Below are 21,085 nucleotides of genomic sequence, written 5' to 3' on the forward strand. Positions count from 1 at the left end.
TTAAAGAAATTGTAGTGAGTTAAACATGTTGCCAAGTCTTTCCTCAGCATCATAGGTAATGGAGGGTCTGAGCCACACATGAGTGCTGACAATCGCTTTATTAAAATGGCTACTTGGGGGGGAAATTACTAAATAGGGGTGCTGTCTGTCCAAAATAGTTGTCTGAGGTAAAGAAGTGAGTGTGATGAAACAGAACTAATGTACAACAAAGCAATCACTTCCTATGAGATGGAGCAATGCACCACATACACATCACCATCAGCAACAAGAGTAATACTGCTCTGGGGCAGAACCAGAGGCATATTCTGTAAACTATACAGTATTGGTAACAATGTACCTTGCAGACGGTATAGTCATACCTGAAAAACTGTAGTCGATTAAAAATGTTTTAAAGAGGTAAAGATCATAACTAAGATGCAGCAAGTCTGTCAAACCAACTAAAGGCCACTGGGCCTCTTTAACAAAACAAGACTTTCCAACTGTGGATCGAGAGTCTATCCACCCTAACATCCACAACAAAGATAGAGGAATACAACCTGGAGGAAATTCCTGGAACTTTATCTTCATTTCATCAGTCAGCTGAAGCTGGCTGGTGACCATGGCAGTTGAGATCAGAGTGGTATTTGTACCAGTTATAAAGAAGTTTTCTGAGGTTTTAATTGCAATGGCGTTCCCTCAGTTTTAACTGTTTTTTCTAGCGCTGTGGTGAGATTTGTGTAAATTCCCTCCACGCTATGTTGACACCCGAGTGTCTTTTCACATGGGGATAGCTTGTGGACCAACAAATTTAATTTTTGCCAAAACTTATTACCAAGTTGTGCTTAAGAACTTTACAGTGAGGTTGTGGCACATGCATTTTTGTTTGCCTCGGTTCACAACACAAATAAAAATGCAACCTTGTAGAAGATGTGAAGGTGATTATTTTTAGTAGGAATGAGCATGTAATAAAATCATTAATAGCCTATAACTTTTCTTATATCAACTTTCAAGAATTGAATGGGTGTAGGAACCATGTTCCAGCCCATCCAATTAATACTCAAACATGACTTACTCACTTTCGAGGGAAAAAAGTGCAAGAATCCTTATTGTTACAGATTTTTGAGAGAATTCAGATTAATTCTATTGACAGAAGAGAACAATGTGTTTATTTGACACTTCATGGTCTCAAAATAAAAATGGCAAATCTATTCAGGGAAGTGCTAAACAGAAAATTGAGGGAATGGAAAATAAAGTATATTTCAAAGATGTTTCAGTGTTTAAATTAAAAAACCACATGCTCAATTCCGCTTTGTTCCAAGCAAATGTATTTTATGGCCTTGTTTGAGACTAATAATTAGCCAACCTAGCAAATGGATTCATTTAATGTCTTTAATTATATGCTTTATGGGGAGGAACAGAATTCTTAAAACGTTGCTTCATAGCATTATATTATGAGCTAGTCAGTCAAGCATCAACCTTTCCACTACTAGTAAGACATAATAACAAGGTGTTTTAGATGTCAATTCATCAAGTGTGATGTGCAGAAAATGATTATACGAAGCTATGCACCACTCAATACTTTCTGTTACAGAAGAGGGCTTTGCAAGCTACATTTTTGTCATGGTCATAATATTCAATAATGATATATTTGCTACTTCACGATTATGAAAATGCCTACAGATCAGGCTTCAAGTTCTGTTGCAAGAAATAGCAAGGTTCAAGTTAAACCTCTGACTCAGTGTTAATTAACATTAGGTCATTTATTGTTTGCCTGCTGGCATAGATATATATTCACAATTCACAGTAAAACTTGCAGGAATTGGAGAGTTGATACTCCTGCTGGAGACTAAGAAGCCAGTATTTATATTTATACATATAATCGTTGATCTTAAACCCTTCCAATATCCTTTAGTCACTTTCGCTTTCCAACAGACACAAGTTGCAGTGGATTGGCTAGGCCCTCTGATTCATCACATTTTTAAGAGAGGGGACAAAAGTGAGCAAGCTGAATAATGTTTAATCGACCTCTTAGACGTAGAACCTAAAGCCTATGACAAGATTATGCTGGGAGTATTAGAGAGGATTGCGGGGGGAAAAGGCCTAATTTAGTTTTATCAGACACTGCAGCACTAATGATAACATCCTGGCCCTAGCCTAATTAGCTTACTAGTCAGCTCTCTCACACAATCTCAATTGTATTTCTGCTTTACTGACTTTAATTCGAAATTCAGTGGTGTAAATTGACAAATCCCATGGGCAAAGTTCACAAAGTGGGGTATCCATCCAGCCCAGCTGAATACAATATCCTCCTTGTACACTGATACTTGGGATAAGGTTTGGAATGGACTTAATGTGTCTGAACCCATTATACATATATAGGCTTGAAGCAAGGATGCGTATGGGCTCCCCTGCTTTTTAACCTTTACACTAAGGATATCGGGCAATGTTTCTCCTCAGCTAGGATCTTCTCCATTAGTGTTGGACAACGCTAAAACTAAATCCTACGATATGCCGACAGTCTGGTTATTTTGGACCAATGGCAGGTATACAGTTAGCTCTACAGGAGTTAAACATTTAAAATGAACACAATAAACTGGTTGTGACTAAAAACAAAACCAAAGTAAATATTTTTGCCAAAGAGAAAGAAATACAACTAAAAGGAGCTGGAACCTCGATCTGCACAAGACAAGTTGTTCCTACTGTTTTAACTATCTGGGGGCAAGGGTTTCAGTCACCAATAGACGTTTTGCAGAACTCCATCTACTACAAAAGAAGTCCATGGCAGCAGCAGTTCTGTACTATGAAGATTTACAACTAACTTAGCAAGCTGATTGGCAGAAGCAAATATAAATGTAATCAGTGCAAAATATGTTCTGCCACTGTTTGAAGCCCAATATGCATAACCTGAAACACTCAAACAGCAAGGCTCATTAGCAGAGTAAAATTGAAAAAAATGTCTTCCCACAGTACTTCCCTAGTAAACAAATCTAGCTGCAATTTAGTCTCCTGACCGAGGACTTAGCATGTAAAGTCAGTTTTATCAATTTTTCTTATTACAGTCATCATGCAAAAATGCATACACTAAAAACATCCTGCAAGTTACACTGGAAGAAGACAGAAACATCGAACTGTGGGTCTGAATATCTTTAACTTGGACTAAAAAAGCACTAGGTTTGAACAACATCTGGGCAAATATTTCATCAAAATCTGTGCTGAAATATCAGTTATCTTTATTTTCAGGGCAACTGATTTAGCTTTTGTAGTGATGTCGTATATGAATTATTGTGCGGCATGTAGTCATGGCCATAAGTGGAATGTAGAATGTTTTAGGATTAAACAGCTGTCAGGTAAAGTTGCGGAGCAGAAGAGCAGGGAAGATAGAGCTGCTCTGATGCACAAAGAATAAATGATTTGACTCGCATTCAGGCTCTGGGTTGTTATAGAATTGGCGCAGAGCGCTGTTTAGACTCACAAACACCCAAACACTTAACACTACTTTATGCAGTTAAGAGCGTGATGCGGATGATAGAAATAGACTGAAGTACTCAGTCGGCATATCCGGCATTTGTATGGTAAAAGCATAAGGCAGGAGTGCAAGCAACTTATTTTAAATTGTTTATTAGTAAGAAGAATGGCTAATTAAAAAGAAAGGTCCTTACCATGATCTGCACGCGCTGAGCCCCCGATACAGCAAATCATTAGAGCATGCGCGTCAAAATTCTCGCAAGACTCTGTTCTCCTACTCGATGGCCATCTTGAAGTCAGACAGGAAGGAAACGGATGCACGATTTCAAAAATCAAGGCAGCCATTTTGTCATCAGTTTGACACATCCACAATAAAAGACTGGGAAGCCATATTGAAGTCAGGTAACAAATCAAAAAATATACAGAAAACACCACAAAGTTGCAAATAAATACTGAATGGTGAATATTGTTCTATAGTACGAAAGTAAATATGAGGTTTTTTTTTTAAATTGCTAAGAAAATATCAGTAATAAAACAGGAAAAGCATATCCATTGAGATATATATCTATCTATATATATTCACTTAAAAAACCATAGGTTTCACACACGTTATAGTTAGGAATTAGCATTTAAAAAACCTTGCAAATTCACTTAAAAAACCATAGGTTTCACACATGTTATAGTTAGCTGGACATTTCACTCGTAAAAAACCATTGAAATTCCCCTCTTATAGTTAGTTCAGATAACTATAACTCGCGCGACCGCAATCCACTGCTGATGACGTCACATATTACATCACTCATGACATGGTCAGTGACATCACTCATAACATCACTGATGACATCATCCTTGTGATAGAGTGGTGGTCGCGCGAGTTATAGTTATCTGAACTAACTATAACGGGAGAATTTCAATGGTTTTTTACGAGTGAAATGTCCAGCTAACTATAACATGTGTGAAACCTATGGTTTTTTAAGTGAATTTGCAAGGTTTTTTAAATGCTAATTACTAACTATAATGTGTGTGAAACCTATGGTTTTTTAAGTGAATTTGTAAGGTTTTTTAAATGCTAATTTATGTATGTATTATTATATTTTTTATATAGTTATTTTACAATAAACTACCTATGTATATAGTTATAGATTGACTGTATCCTGTAATGTGGAATGGCTCGTTGAAATTTTTTTTTTTTTTTAAGGGTTTTCACCGTGCGTGCACCCCGCGAATTTTTGGAAAAAAAATAAAATGTTTTTTTCACCCTTCGGGGTCCTTCAGGGACCCCCTGACAAAGGCTAGGGGGTCAGAAACTCTCTACCCTGCCCCCTTTTCAAGTTCTCCACCTTTCTTTTTCACTGTCACACACAAAATGGTGGCCGACACTTCCTGATTTCGACCGATTCGAATGTTGACTGACATGTAACCACCAATCAGAATTACGCTCGCGCACGTTATGGTGCGCGCACGGTGCGCGCACAGTGCGCGCTTATAGATATTTATATACTTTTAACTGCAATTTTATCAGGAACTACTAAACAGATTGACACCATATATGCAAAAGGCACATGCCTGACCTGAGGACTACCTCTTTGCCAAATTTCAAGTAATTCTGTTCAGCCGTTCGGGCTGTACCTTCGACTAAAGGTCCTATGGGAAAATGCATGGGGAAAACGTGTTTTGGGACCCCCCTTTTTTCTCAGCCGCCGCTTGACGAATCACCCCGAGACTTTCAGGGTAGGAGCTGAGCGGAGCGCCCCATTAGTTTTGAAAATTTCGAGAGGATTTGTCAAGCGGCACCAAAGTCATTCAAAATAGAATTTTCAGATTTCCTATGGGAACGCGGTCCTAACTATAACTATCTACTGGCGACCGCCAGTAGATAATATATATATATATATATTCACTGAAAAAACCATAGGTTTCAGGCACGTTATAGTTAGGAATTAGCATTTAAAAAACCTTAGAAATTCACTGAAAAAACCATAGGTTTCAGGGGCGTTATAGTTAGCGGGACTTTTCACTCGTACAAAACCATTGAAATTCCCCCGTTATATTTAGTTCAGCTAACTATAACTCGCGCGCCCGCAATGCACTGCTGATGACGTCACATATTATATCAATCATGACATGGTCAGTGACATCACTCATGACATCACTGATGACATCTCAAATGACATCACTGATGACATCACTGATGACATCATCCAGTGAATGTGTGTTAATCTGAAAATTACATGTGTTTTATATATGTATATCTTAAGGTCGATGGAAGAATAAATGGGTGATTTGTTTTTGAAAAATTGATTGTATAACTGACTGATTAAGTGTATCTTAGTGAATACATGGCTTAGTGAGTAATGTTTAAATATGTAAATATCTGCATCAGTCTCTCACTTTGTGTATAAGTGGCTGCATGGGTTGGTGAGTAGCTACCTGAGTGTCTATATAGGTTATTAGTTGGATTTTTGAGTATCAGTATGAGTGTCTGAGTGTCTGTATGGTTCGGTGGGGGGTATTACGTAGTGCATAGGTGCATAAATGAGTGACTCACTGTTTGTATGTGTTGAAGACAGCATGTGTGCAGGAATGTATGGGTGAATGAGTGTGTGCATGGGTGTGTTAGTGAATGAATGACTGTCTCAATAGTGTCTTTATGAGTAACTACATATGTTTTTAAAAAGTATATGTGACTATTGGTGTATATAAGTGAGTATATGTGAGAGTGAGAGATTGAAAGAGTTCCTGTATGAATAAGTATGTGTTTCTATAAGTGATTGTTTAAAAGACTAAGTATGTGTAAGTTTCTGTAGAAGTAAGTGTGGTGGTGTGTGTATAACTGTATATGCAAGTAAATGGATGTTTGATTCTTTATTAGCATGAGTGACTATGTGTGTGAGTAACTCTATGGATGAGTGGCGTTGTGTAACAGGATGTATAGGTGTATGAGTACATATGATGAGTGAGTACATGTATGAGTGACTGTATAGGACTGTTGGTGAATGAGTGGATGTGTATGTGGATCTTAGAATTACTGAATAGGTTGTTGTAACTGATATTGGTATGTCCATTGTTTTGAAAATTTGAGTTTCTATTTTTGTATGTGTGTATCAAAGGTTATATTAGGGGGAGAGGAGGTCTGCCACTCTATCACATGGATGATGTCATCAGTGATGTCATTTGAGATGTCATGAGTGATGTCACTGACCATGTCATGAGTGATGTAATATGTGACGTCATCAGCAGTGCATTGTGGGCGCTTGAGTTATAGTTAGCTGAACTAACTATAACGGGAGAATTTCAATGGTTTTGTACGAGTGAAAAGTCCCGCTAACTATAACGCCCCTGAAACCTATGTTTTTTTCAGTGAATTTCTAAGGTTTTTTAAATGCTAATTCCTAACTATAACATGCCTGAAACCTATGGTTTTTTCAGTGAATTTCAAAGGTTTTTTAAATGCTAATTTCTAACTATGCCTACAGAGATAGGACATGTGAAGAAAGAAGAAAAAACGCGCAGAAAGAAAAAAAAGTAGGCCTGGGCGAAAATTTCGTTCCGTTCGCGGAAATTGCGATAATTTGCCATTTTCGCGTTCCGCGGAGTAAAGCGAAAATGTCAAAATTTCCGCATTCAGCAGCTTGGCGATAATTTGTTTCTTGCTCGCGCTGTAAAATAATATATTCTCGCGCGCGCGCGATCGCCTTACCTGAATCCCAAGTTTTCTTGATCCGGTCGCGTTCTCCATGAGATGTTGTATTGTTTTTAGCCATTAGCGCTATCTCGCGACAGTTCGCGCCCACAGTGACGTCATGCATCGCGCGATCACGTCTTTCTTCTCGCGATCATGCACCGCGAGACAACTTGTGGTACTTTAAATTTTGGGACCACGTAGGAGGCATGGCCCTACCCTGCCTATTTCGGTATCAGCGAACCGCGAATGGCCAATGCGGTATGTACAAGTGTTTTGCATAACGTTTCATCGATAAATTCACTTTGTATACGATATTACACATTGACTTTGTGGGTTCCATTTTAGAGCGGTAGCCATCTTATGGTTGCCCTCACATAGGCTGCGCATTAAGGCCATGCATAGGCCTTCAGAACACATGTACCTTCTATTGACTTCTCTGTGACCTGTGCGAACTGGCTCCACTGCCCGAGGTCAGTCCGGTCCCACGAGCTCCCCTTCCTATGGCCACCTGTGATTAGCATCAGGGTTTGGCACACCATAAAGCCTTTCATCCCACACAAGCCCCCAACTAATCTCTTTCACACCTGACTCTGCTTCCTGCTTTATGGCCTGTTTTACGAGGAGGAGGTGCCCGTGTTTATTGGGGTCTGCTGATATCTGATGAGGGATCTGAGCCTCGCTGGGTAAATAATTGTGGGCTGGCTGAACTGGAATGTGGGATGGTCATCATGACTCTGCCTTTTCGTTTGTAATGAATACATAAGAATGACCATATCGTAAAACGAGGAATGTGTGCCTGAAGCACGATATTTTGTATATAAGGAGAAGACTGGTTTTGTAACTTTGAGCAGTCTCCTGAGAACATACCCGTGTGTACTTCTAGGATTGCTGTTACTGACTGCAGTCATATTAAAATCGATCTTTGACGCCACCACAAGACTCTGTGTTTCTGTGGTCCAAGACAGGAAGAACTCGAAGTCATAGGGTGCTACCCCTGGCACCGCTGGGGTCCTAAAATCCTCAGTACTTCAGTTGGCGCCCAACGTCGGCCGATTTCAGCGGTACTGGTCCAAGCCAGAGGTTCGTGAGGAGCTTCGTGTGGAAATTCTGGAGGAAGGCCGCCACTTCATCGACCCCTGCATGTCGACGTGGTCCGAAAGTCTTTGCTGCGAGGTTCCCCAATTGCTGACGGCTACGAAGGACTGCTGCCCTGACTATCGCCCTGTTTTGGACCCTTGATAATTTGGTAGAGCGAAACGATTAACCGAGTCTTCTGGTGACGTCATCGATACCTCAGTTAAGTATAAGTGGAGCATCTCCTAATTCTTAGTTTGGTTCTTAGTTTTGGTATCCCTTCGGGATCGCTTTGATTTGGAGCTTGCAAGCGCCAAAGCCGAAGGACTCGTGTATTCACGAGACTATCGCATTTTGATAATCCTTTGAAGTTTGAAACTAGACTAGTGAGCAAAGATGCCTGGTTCTAGTATATTTGGAAACTTGTTTTGTTTGGGTTGTAAAAGGGATTCCCAATTAGAGGATTCGTGTCCGGTTCCTCCAATTGGAACTCCAACTTATGAGCTTTATGTAAAACATGGTGTGGGCCCCATTGCATATAATGAAGTATGGATCCGATACACCAAGAAGGACGGTGTTTTAAAATGGCCCCAAAATGGTAGTTTCGATACAGATATCTTAGACAATTTGGAAGTTAAATTATTTAAAAAGAAAGCCCGGCCGGCGATGTTTGATTCTTTCCGCCTATGGCGAAAGAAAGCCAAACAGAAGGAAATTAAATTAGCAAAAAGAAATAAGAGAGAAAAAGGTATGTCGATGATGCAAGCAGCTGTACAATTTAAAGATAATGAGGAGGAACAAATGAATGAGCAGTTACATAGACAGCGTAAACTAGGGATCGACAAATGTTACCCAGTTTTACCACACCTTCAACAAAATGTGTTAAAAGAAAAGGAGAAAGATCCCCTAATGTCACATTTGCTGAGTTCGCCACCTCCGTATGCGCAGAGTGCTACAGCACCTCCGCAACCCTTGAATGCACAGCCTCCAGTTAATGTGCTGCAAGCTTTCCTGCAGCCGCCAGGTCCTCCTCAGCCGGCGCCTGCTCTTGTGGTGCAGCCCCCTCAAGGGCCGCCGACTTTGCTGCCTGTCTCCCCTTTGCCTTCTGCAACTTTGCCTGCTGCACCAACTGCCTCCCTTGGCGCTCTTCCTGATACTGTCTTTGCATCTGCATCTACACCTACTGTGCCTCCCTCTGTCTTTCCCCCTGTTCTTGCCTCACCCACTCCTTCTACACAACGGAGAATAGCTAGTGCAGTCACTAGTTTCATATCGCCTTTATTTGGGTCGTCTGGTTCAACCCCTGACTCAAAGCGTAAGCAGTTGCGTAGTCAGCGGCCTGGTTCTGAAGAGAAAGAAGTATTAGACCACATGGCACGTAACTGGATCGTTCATCCATCCAGGTATAATGTGGAGTCTGCCATGAGTGTCTTTCGTCAATGGGAAACACCAAAGCAAAGATATGTTTTTGATAAAATGTGTGAATTTCTCTGTGAGGAATTGGAAGATCATGGTCTAGACTCAAGCCCGCCGGTTTTGTGTCGCTTACGGTTTGAATTTGACAAAGGCACGATTGTGGGCCCCAACGTTGATAGAGCAGTTACGACATTGTTGTCCTTCAGGAATGGGAATTGTCATCAGTCACTGTTCGAACAAGAGTTCGCTGTAGGGAAAAAGGGAAAAGTGCGACAATACCCTATGAGAGAAGTCCCTCCGGTATGGAAGGAAGCCGTTGCGGCTGATGCCGGTCGCGGTATTGCTGCTGCTCCAGCTCATTTCCAGCGTGTTTGGGTGCATGTCCCTTGGAAACGATCTGAAGTAATAGCGCTTAAACAGACATTGCCTGATCCCCATAAAAACCCTGCAGGATATTATAAGGAGTTGTCACAGACGGCAGAATCATGTATCATGAATCTAGCTGACATAGATATGTTGTTTAGAAACGTTGTCCCACAGCCTTTGTGGGGATTGATTCGTAATGCAGATCATGCTGCAGAGTTAGGTGACACATGGGCTAATATTATTATTGCTAATAATGGACAAGATGGTGGTGCCAAGCCTGACCCTTTGGTAGCAGAACTCCCTGCTAGAATCATTGCTTACATGAAGACTTTAATGCCCGCGATGCGTGTGAATTGGGATAAATTGTCTGCGTGTAAGCTAGGGGTGGGCGTAATTTGCTAAATTAACTTTCGCAAATTATCGCGAAAATGTTTAAAATTATCGCAAACAAGCGGAAATATCGCGAAGATGCGGAAGTTTTTTTCCGGCATGTTCGCGAGATTTTCTGCATGGTTGCGGGTCGCCAACTTACCCATGTGGTTGCTTGCGGGCGCGGCCATCTTGTTTTGAGTTGTCTCGCGGTGCATGATCGCGAGAAGAAAGACGTGATCGCGCGACGCATGACGTCACTGCGGGCGCGAACTGTCGCGAGACAGCGCAAATGGCTAAAAACAATACAACATCTCATGGAGAACGCGACCGGATCAAGAAAACTTGTCGGTGAACGCAGGGATTCAGGTAAGGCGATCGCGCGCGCGCGAGAATGTATTATTTCAAAGCGCGCGCGAGAATGTATTATTTTACAGTGCGAGCAAGAAACATATTATCGCCAAGCTGCGGAAACCGGAATTTTTGACATTTTCGCGCTCTCCGCGGAACGCGAAAATGTCAAATTATCGCAATTTCCGCGAACGGAACGAAATTTTCGCCCAGGCCTAGTGTAAGCAGAAGAAAGATGAAACAGTGTCTGATTTCTTCACCAGGTTTGAGGAAACGTTTATTGACCACAGTGGTCAAGATATGAGTACGGAAGGTGGTCAACGATTATTTGTTGATAAATTTGTGCATAATTTGCTTCCCGAGTTGTGTAAGAAGTTAAAAGATTCAGAGAGTTCTTGGGCTGTTTCCTCATCAGCGCAAATACTGGCTACTGCATAGTATTACGAAAATAGATATAAGGATGAGAAAGATAAAGCAGACAAGAAAACGAAGGAGTTAAAAACGAAGGTTCTTTTACAGCAAGCTTACCCGCCACGTGGTGGCCAGAGTAATTATCAGCAACAGCCACAGTTTCAGAGAAACGTGCAAAGGTACGAGTATTCTCAACCACGTGTTCCTGTAGGCCCTAATCAATGTTCATATTGCAAGGAAGAGGGTCATTTCAAGTATAGTTGTCCTATTCTGTTACAGCGCACTAATGGCGCTTTTAGCACCAGAGGTAGAGGTGGTCAACAAGCTCCTAGAGGTAGGGGATGCGGGAATGTTCCCCAGAACGCGCGTCCTCTTCCATCTCAAAATACGATTAATAGTTTTGATCAGCAAGGCAATGCAACTGGTAGGACAGCTCAGTACTATAACAATGACTATTATGCAGAGGATGAAAATGCAGAAAGTAATGATTACTAGGATAGCCGCAGACAAAGAGAGGGAGTTGTTTCAGTGCCAGTGGATCAGAGTGGACCGTATGTCAAGGTGACTACAGCGGGTGTGTCAGAACCTTTTCTGTTGGATACTGGTGCTGCAAAAAGTTCAATTATGCATTCAAAACTCCCTGGCGCACCTTTGTCTGGCGACAGAAATGTTTCAGTAGGTTTTTCTGGCGCCCCGGTTAGGAACCCGATCTCTAGTCCTATGCCCCTGTCTGTTGGACCTTGTGAGCTGAAAGCACCCCTTAACATAACGACAGGTTGTGGTGAAAACCTGTTAGGATTAGATTTGTTGAAGAGATTACATGTGACATTATATTGTTCCCCCTCGGGAGTACAACTTACACTTGGTAGGGAAGTGATTTCTCCAATGTATCTATCAAAGGATAAACTGCCAGCTGAATTGTTGTCTCTTCCGGATGCTCTTTGGGCTTCTGGTCTTAATGATGTGGGCCTTTTGGAAATACCGCCATACGTGGTAACTTTGAAAGCCAATGTTAAATTGCCACGCATTCCCCAGTACAAGATCTCTAATGAAGGTGAAAAAGCGTTGCTAGCGATTATCTATGATCTGATTGAAAAGGATGTAATTGAAGAGACAAGAGGTAACGTTTGCAATAGCCCTGTTTTGCCTGTTTTAAAACGTACTGACCCTTCACAGCCACCTGTTTACAGATTTGTGATCTATCTTAGAGAGGTAAATAAGATTGTTGTGCCACAGTTTCCAGTTGTCCCTGATATAACTGCCTTGTTAACTATGATTCCAGCTTCCGCTGCTTGGTTCTCAGTGATTGATTTAAAGAATGCCTTCTTTAGCATCCCGATAGCAGAGGAAAGTAGGGACATTTTTGGTTTTACCCTAGGAGGTCGTAGCTTCCGTTTTAAACGCGCTCCTCAAGGCTACTGTGAAAGCCCATCAATATACAGCCAAGCTTTAAAAGCACAGCTTGATGCAATTGTTTTACCTAGTGGTGCCACCCTTATCCAGTATGTTGACGATTTACTAATCGCCGCGGATACTGAGGAGATTTGTAAAGAAGCTACGGTGTCATTGTTGCGTCATTTGTCTGCCTTCCATCACAAAGTGTCTCTCTCAAAACTGCAATATTGTCGACAAGAAGTGACCTACTTAGGTCATCTCTTTTCGAAGGAGGGAAGGAAACTGACCCCAGAAAGAATTCAGGCCATTGCAAAATTGAGCGTGCCAAGAACACAGAGAGAAGTGCGTGCTTTCTTGGGTATTACTTCCTACTGTAGGCAGTGGATCCCGAGTTTTTCTTTGCTGGCAAAACCTTTAATAGCATTGACATGTAAAGATACACCGAATATCGTCCCATGGTCTGAAGAGTGTCAGAAAAGTTTTTCTGAATTGTGTGAGGCATTATGTTCAGCTCCTGTGTTGGGCACTCCCGACTACAGCAAGCCTATTACATTGTATGTTCACAAGAAAGAAGGTTGTGCATTGTCAGTGTTGACACAGTCTTTTGGAGACAAACAGCGCCCATGTGTGTATTTTTCATCGACCTTGGATCCGGTAGCTAAGGCCTTGCCAAGTTGTTTGAGAGCCACAGCGGCAGCAGCTGTCTCTATTCGACAGTCTGCTGGGTTAGTAATGAATAACACGTTAATTGTGATGGTTCCGCACGCAGTGGACACGTTGTTGAACAGGACCAAGACACAGCACTTAACTAGTGCTCGATTGTCAGGTTATGAGTTGACATTATTAGCGAGTCATGTACAGATAAAAAGATGCAACACATTGAATCCAGCTACTTTATTGCCGATTGCAGCAGACACAGATGAGATTGAACAGCATGATTGTCTGTTCAGAACAGAAGAGGAAACAAAAGGGAGAGTGGATCTTAAAGATACTGCCTTGACTGAGTGTGATGGTACCTTATGGGTGGATGGTTCATGCTTCAAGCTTCCGAATGGTGATACGACTGCTGCATATGCTGTTACGACTTTGCACACGGTTGTTGAAACCGCACGTATACCACATAATTCGGCTCAAGCAGCAGAGCTAATTGCACTTACGAGAGCATGTGTGTTGTCAAAAGGTATGAAGGTGAACACATACACCGATAGTCAGTATGCGTTTGGCGTGGCCCATAGTTTTGGGCGCTTGTGGAAAGAACGTGGATTCCTGACTTCGCATGGAACCAAAATTCAGAATGGTCATTTGGTGAATGATCTCCTTGAGTCACTGACCTTGCCGCTACAAGTTGTGATTGTAAAATGCAGTGCGCACAAGAAAGTTACCTATGATGTTGGTCGTGGTAATGCATTTGCTGATGAAATCGCGAAAGAAACAGCAAAGAATGTAAATAATCGAATGTATGTTGCAGGCCCTGCAAGATGGGTTGGTGATGTTGGAATGTGTGAAGACACGATAGAGAGCGTGAAGTCCCTTCAAGCTGAAGCCACAGAGAAAGAATTGAGCAAGTGGAGAGAAAGTACGGGTAAATTGGATGAAAAAGGTTGTTGGGTCGATTTGTCAGAACATCAGCGTTGGTTGTTACCCGATGCGTATGTGCTTGCAGTGGTGACGATGGCTCATGGAATGGCCCATATTAGTGTAAAAGGGATTTGCAAGTTGTTGGCTCCAGTATGGCAAAATGCTGGAATTCCCAAATGTGCAGAGAATGTGCTCAAGAATTGCATGGTGTGTCTGAAATACAATCCTGGTAGGGGAACCCCAACTCCAGCTGGTCATTTTGCACCTCCAACGTATCCGTTCGAGGTTTTGCAGCTAGATTTCATCCACATGGAAAGGTGCAACAATTTAAAATATGTACTCGTTGTTGTCTGTGCCTTCTCAAAGTGGATAGAAGCATACCCCTTAAAAGACAATACTGCCTTGTCCCTAGATTTGGAATGCCAAGAATGGTCTGGAGTGATAATGGGAGTGAATTTGTGGGTCGAGTGATGAAAGAAGTATGTGAAGGGCTAGGGATTCAGCAGAAATTTCACGCTGCAAATCACCCCCAATCAGCTGGATTAGTAGAATGCTATAACGGCACCTTAAAACTTAAATTGGCTAAGATCCAGGTGAGCTCTGGTCTTAAATGGCCTGACGCTCTGCCTTTAGCACTCCTGTCAACCAGAATGATTGTGCACTCACGAGTGGGACTTAGTCCGTATGAGATAGTGTTTGGACGCCCGGCCAACATATGGGGAGTGCCAAGGCCCACAAAATTCAGCGAAATCGAACATCCAATACTGCTTGACTATCCGTATGAATTGACGGCTAAATTGCGTGTTTTACACCAACAGGTGCACGATACTCTGCCTCAGGCCTCTGAAGCTCCAGGACATCCCATCGATCCTGGAACGTGGGTGCTGGTGAAGAATTTCCAACGGGCAAAGAATGATGAGCCCCGTTGGACCGGCCCCCATCTCGTCCTTCTTTCTACAAGATCGGCTGTTTGAGTGAAAGGAAAGAAGAACTGGATCCACGGCGTCCACTGTAAAAGGGTGCCTTTGCCTTTGCCATATGACCGGTGGGTCCAGGGGGGGATCGCTGATTCTGAAACTGAGACCGTGCCTCGTTTTCTGCCTTTTAGCGATGCGCGTGTGAAAGGAACAAGCTCTGAGCAAGACAGCGACAATATTCTGCAAGAAGCTGTGCCACCGTCAATCCGATTGGATACCACAGAGCCTGAACTTTTGTTTCAAGATCAGACAGTACCCGGACGAGAACGCTATAACTTGAGGCATAGAACTATGGACAAATACAAAATTATTTTTCTTTGATATTTTTGACAGTACAGCTCTCTCTCATCTGAGAAACTTTCTTATTTTTGGTTTTTCTTTTTCGAACCACCATCCGGGTTCAGCTGTAGGGTCGCGGTGCCAAGACTTTGGGGTACAAGCGGGAGACGTTAGGTCAACGGTTCTGGTTAGTCTGGGGCATTCCCTGGACTGACAGGTGTATTCCTAAGCAGAAGAAACTCACCCGCCGCGAACAGCACGATTAGAGGATGGAGTTTTTCAAGATGGAGAGACCCGCTGAGGAAATGAACTTTAAGAAAAGAATATGTAAAATAATGAAGAGCAAACGTTTTGTATTATTATGTCTGTTTGCACTAGTTAGTATGATGATGTTTGCTGTGGGATATGTATTATTGTCCTCTCAAGTGCCATTTGCACCCACTGTACAGCCTATACCTCCTCCTACTGTCTCCTTACACTCTTTCCACCCTCTGCCTGAACACGAACAAGCTAGACGGTCTGAGTTTGTAAACAACTCGTTTATTCAACGCCTGCACCAGCACCAACTAGTTATGAATACAAACAATTGCTGGGTGTGTGCTTTAATGCCACATACCATTAATAAGGGTATCCCATATCTAGTGCTGCCGTTTAGCTATAATGGATCATCATGGGCATTCCAGACTATGTTTCTTTTTGCATTAGATGCCTACTCCCCGCGACAACCGCGTTCCATCAGACCTAGCACGAACAATAAGGCCTTAATAAAAGGAGTTGCTGATATGAGCAGAGATATCGACGCATACTCATCTATTCCCAAGGATGAATTGCGAGCCTATGTAGGTTGGAACGCGACGGGGTATAGCATTAGTCTGGGCGAAAAGCCGGCAAAATTTCATCCCCAATTTGGGTCGTACCCCACATAGGTCGGTTCTGTTTACAAGGTAATGGTCAGAATCCAAGAGCTCAACTGGGGAAAAGTGACTGTACTGAAACGTACACTTTTCCATTACAATTTTCCCCTGCGTTTTTGGCTGCCAAGGGTACATATTTTGTTTGCAATGACCGAGCATATACATGGTTGCCCCCTGATTTCTCGGGCACATGTTATATCGCAAATTTGCTACCGCAAGCATTTACTGCTGCCTCTGATTATCACAAGACCAGAGTTGTGAGAGGCGTTGTTAGTCAGGAGAATACTGCCGGTCAGGAAGCGGGAGACTTCTTTTTGGGTTTCCTGCCATTTTGGGGACCGATGGTCAATAGTAGGAACCTGAGACAACTGACTCGTGTGGTTGAATCCACTGCTAATGTAACGGCTGGTGCCCTTGGTAATTTGACAGCTGAGCTCCAAGCGGATCGCCTCATGACTTTGCAGAACCGTATGGTTCTAGACGTCATACTTGCAGACCGTGGTGGGGTATGTAAGGTCATCCAATCTAGCTGTTGCATTTTCATGCCAGATAACGCTCCAACAGTTTATCAAGCCATCTCCAAACTGCATAAAATATCTGAATCTATTCACGTGGGTAAAGGAGATTGGTCACTGATGGGGTGGTTCTGGGAACTGATATCTGCCTGGGGATGGAAGATTCTGATGGTCATTGGAATGATCTTAGCCATTCTTTTCCTGTTCTGTCTGTGTGTACAGTGTGCTCCTACAGTATGTGGCCTCTGTGCTACATCGTGTATAAGGAAACCTGTATCGAGGGACGAGCTAAGCAATAGGATGATGCTACAGCAACATCTCCATGACCTTATGAATATAGACCTAGACTCTGATTAATATGAGTATAGTTATTGCCTATGTAAGGGCAAAAGGAGGGTCTGTGGTACTTTAAATTTTGGGACCACGTAGGAGGCATGGCCCTACCCTGCCTATTTCGGTATCAGCGAACCGCGAATGGCCAATGCGGTATGTACAAGTGTTTTGCATAACGTTTCATCGATAAATTCACTTTGTATACGATATTACACATTGACTTCGTGGGTTCCATTTTAGAGCGGTAGCCATCTTATGGTTGCCCTCACATAGGCTGCGCATTAAGGCCATGCATAGGCCTTCAGAACACATGTACCTTCTATTGACTTCTCTGTGACCTGTGCGAACTGGCTCCACTGCCCGAGGTCAGTCCGGTCCCACGAGCTCCCCTTCCTATGGCCACCTGTGATTAGCATCAGGGTTTGACACACCATAAAGCCTTTCATCCCACACAAGCCCCCAACTAATCTCTTTCACACCTGACTCTGCTTCCTGCTTTATGGCCTGTTTTACGAGGAGGAGGTGCCCGTGTTTATTGGGGTCTGCTGATATCTGATGAGGGATCTGAGCCTCGCTGGGTAAATAATTGTGGGCTGGCTGAACTGGAATGTGGGATGGTCATCATGACTCTGCCTTTTTGTTTGTAATGAATACATATGAATGACCATATCGTAAAACGAGGAATGTGTGCCTGAAGCACGATATTTTGTATATAAGGAGAAGACTTGTTTTGTAACTTTGAGCAGTCTCCTGAGAACATACCCGTGTGTTCTTCTAGGATTGCTGTTACTGACTGCAGTCATAATAAAATCGATCTTTGACGCCACCACAAGACTCTGTGTTTCTGTGGTCCAAGACAGGAAGAACTCGAAGTCATAGGGTGCTACCCCTGGCACCGCTGGGGTCCTAAAATCCTCAGTACTTCAAACTGAAAACAAGATGGCCGCGCCCGCGAGCAACCACATGGGTAAGTTGGCGAGCCGCAACCATGCAGAAAATCTCGTGAACATGCGGGAAAAAAACTTCTGCATCTTCGCGATACTTCCGCGTGTTTGCGATAATTTTTAACATTTTCGCGATAATTTGCGAAAGTGGATTTCGCAAATTCCGCCCACCCCTACAAAAAAGAAATGGAGAAAGAAGCAACAGAAGTCCTCAAAGACGAAGAAAAGTGCAGGAAGAAGGATAACGTGCAGAAAGAACAAACAGAAGAGCAGAAAGAAGCCTTGTTGCAAAATCATCCTGTACCCTCAACTTTTTCAGACGGATACTGGTGGTAACTGAGTCTGACTAACCAGTCCTAGAGCCAGTGCTATGTTAAAAGACACTCAGAATACAGTGAAAACACCTACATACACTAGGGAACACTGTGCGTTGGGGTCCCCCTGTGATCAGCATGACCTCCTCTGTAAGCCCCTAGTATATAATAGGGCAGGGGATTAAAACCACCTCTTAAAACGCGCCACAGGGCGAGTTTGCTCACGTCACCTCAGGCCCCGTCCCCTCACTTGCCCACTGTGTAAACACGCCCTGTGGCCGTTTTAAGTTGGGAGATTAAGTCTCCTTGAATCCTGAGGGTCCTTAGTGTCCAACTACACCACTAGGTACCCCCAGTAAGTGCCACAGAGCTGCGTTGCAGAGAGATGTAAAAAGGCGCACGGCCTAGACCACCTCTCAGCAACACAGCGCAGTGGAGCTTACTGGAAGCACCTGGTGGGCTAGTTGGCCCCCAGGGTCCCTCAGGATTGAAGGGGAATTATTTCCCCAACTTAAAACGTGCCACAGGGCTTGTTTGCACACGTTAACTCAGGCCCCAACCCCTCCCTTCACCACTGTGTAAACACGCCCTGTGGCCGTTTTTAGTTGGGAGATTAAGTTCATTTGAATCCTGAGGGTAACTAGGGTCCAACTAGCCCACTAGGTACCTCCAGTAAGCGCCACAGAGCTGCGTTGCAGAGAGGTGTAAAAAGTGGCATGGCCTGGACCACCTCTCTGCAACGCAGCTCAGTGGAGCTTACTGGAAGCACCTGGTGGGCTAGTTAGCCCCCAGGGGCCCTCAGGATTGAAGGGGAATTATTTCCCCAACTTAAAACGCGCCATAGGGCGTGTTTTCACACAACACCTCAGGCCCCGTCCCCTCCCTTCCCGACTGTGTAAACACGCCCTGTGGCCATTTTTTAAGTTGGGAGATTAAGTCCCCTTGAATCCTGAGGATCCCTAGGGGCAAAATAGCCCACTAGGTACGTCCAGTAAGTGCTATTGCAGAGAGGTGTAAAAAGGGGCACGGCCTGCACCACTTCTCTGCAACGCAGAGCAGTGGCGCTTACTAGAAGCACCTGGTGGGCTAGTTGGCTCCCAGGGTCCCTCAGGATTGAAAGGGAATTATTTCCCCAACTTAAAACGCGCCACAGGGCGTGTTTGCACACGTCACCTCAGGCCCCGTCCCCTCCCTTCACCACTGTGCACCCTGTGGCCATTCTAAGTTGAGAGATTAAGTCCCCTTGAATCCTAAGGGTCCCTAGGGTCAAACTAGCCCACTAGGTACCTCCAGTAAGCGCCACAGAGCTGCGTTGCATAGATGTGTAAAAAGGGGCGTGGCTTCAGAACACCAGTCTGTAACGCAGCTCCCTGGCGCATACTGGAGATACCTGTTGGGCTAGTTGGCCCTCAGGGACCCACAGTATTGAAGGGGTATTAATTCCCCAACTTACAACTGGCCAGGGGGCGCGTTTGCAGAGTGCTGCAAGGAGGGGGCGTGGCCTCCAGCGCAATGCCGGTCTTTCATTTATTTTATTTTTTTAAGAAGGAGGGCTGTGTGGCCCCCCTTCTTTTTCTAATTTACTGGCTCTGGGGACCCCATCCCCCAGGGCCTGCACCCTATTTTTTTTTGTTGAAAAAAATTAATTTGGCCCTTCCAAGGCCTTAATCGTTCCCTGGGACCCCAACCCCCGGGTCATGGCCTTTTTAAAAAAAAAATCTTTAGGAGGGGGCTGCGTTGCCTCCCTCCTCAGGCCACTTATGGCCCGGGGACCCCATCCCCCGGGGCTGGCCTTTGTTTTTTACAAACCGTATGTACCTATCACCATGACGATTTGCGTGATATTCATTAAAAGAATGAATCCACATGGAATGTATTTACACCCCTAGTGAAGCTCTGCCGTGTCTGACGCCCTACCGTGCCTAATCCCAGCACCCCCGCAGGTGGGTACTCTCCAAGTAGACACCCTTGTTGTTTATTTATACAAACATGGGTAGCTATTGATGGGCACATTTAATATACATGCACACCAAGCCAATCAAAGGGGATTCGACAAAAATTCGACCAAACTATGCAAGAAACCCCCCTCACTGTGAATAAAACACACATCCACCGCCGGCTGTGTAATACTTTTTATTTTACTCTCTGGAAAGGAGATGAACCTCACTTGAGAGTCACAGCGTGCTCCTGGCTGAGCCCACTGCTGTGTTACACCCACCAGTGCCCGCCGATTGCCTCACACCTCTGTGTTGTATTCCACCAGCTAGTGCATATGCTATGACACTCTCTAGCCCATGTGCACTGTAACACCACCCGTTAATATGTCATGCCACACTTGCCTTTGCACGGGTTATATTGCCCCATCTAACGTGCCTTCCTCGATGCCTATGTTATAACGCACAGTGCTATGCCATACATATTACAATCTGGGATCCATATCTTTGTCACAGTGCATATGCAACGTTACACTCCCCAGCACATATTTTATTTTACAACTTTAGAGACTAGTTATGTTACACAACACTGCCCTGTGCATATTACACTCCAAGGCACATATCGCATAGCACGCGCTAGTGCCTGTGCTATCTCGCGCTCTCCAATGAATCTGTCATTGCTCACAATGTATTGCATATTATATTTCACGCCCCGGTTCATCTTATATCACACTTTTTGGTGCATAGTTTATACCATATACTATATCTAGTTTTCATTTTCAATCG

Source organism: Triturus cristatus, chromosome 4_1 (genome assembly GCF_964204655.1).
Source record: "Triturus cristatus chromosome 4_1, aTriCri1.1, whole genome shotgun sequence".
Classification (NCBI taxonomy): Eukaryota; Metazoa; Chordata; class Amphibia; order Caudata; family Salamandridae; genus Triturus; species Triturus cristatus.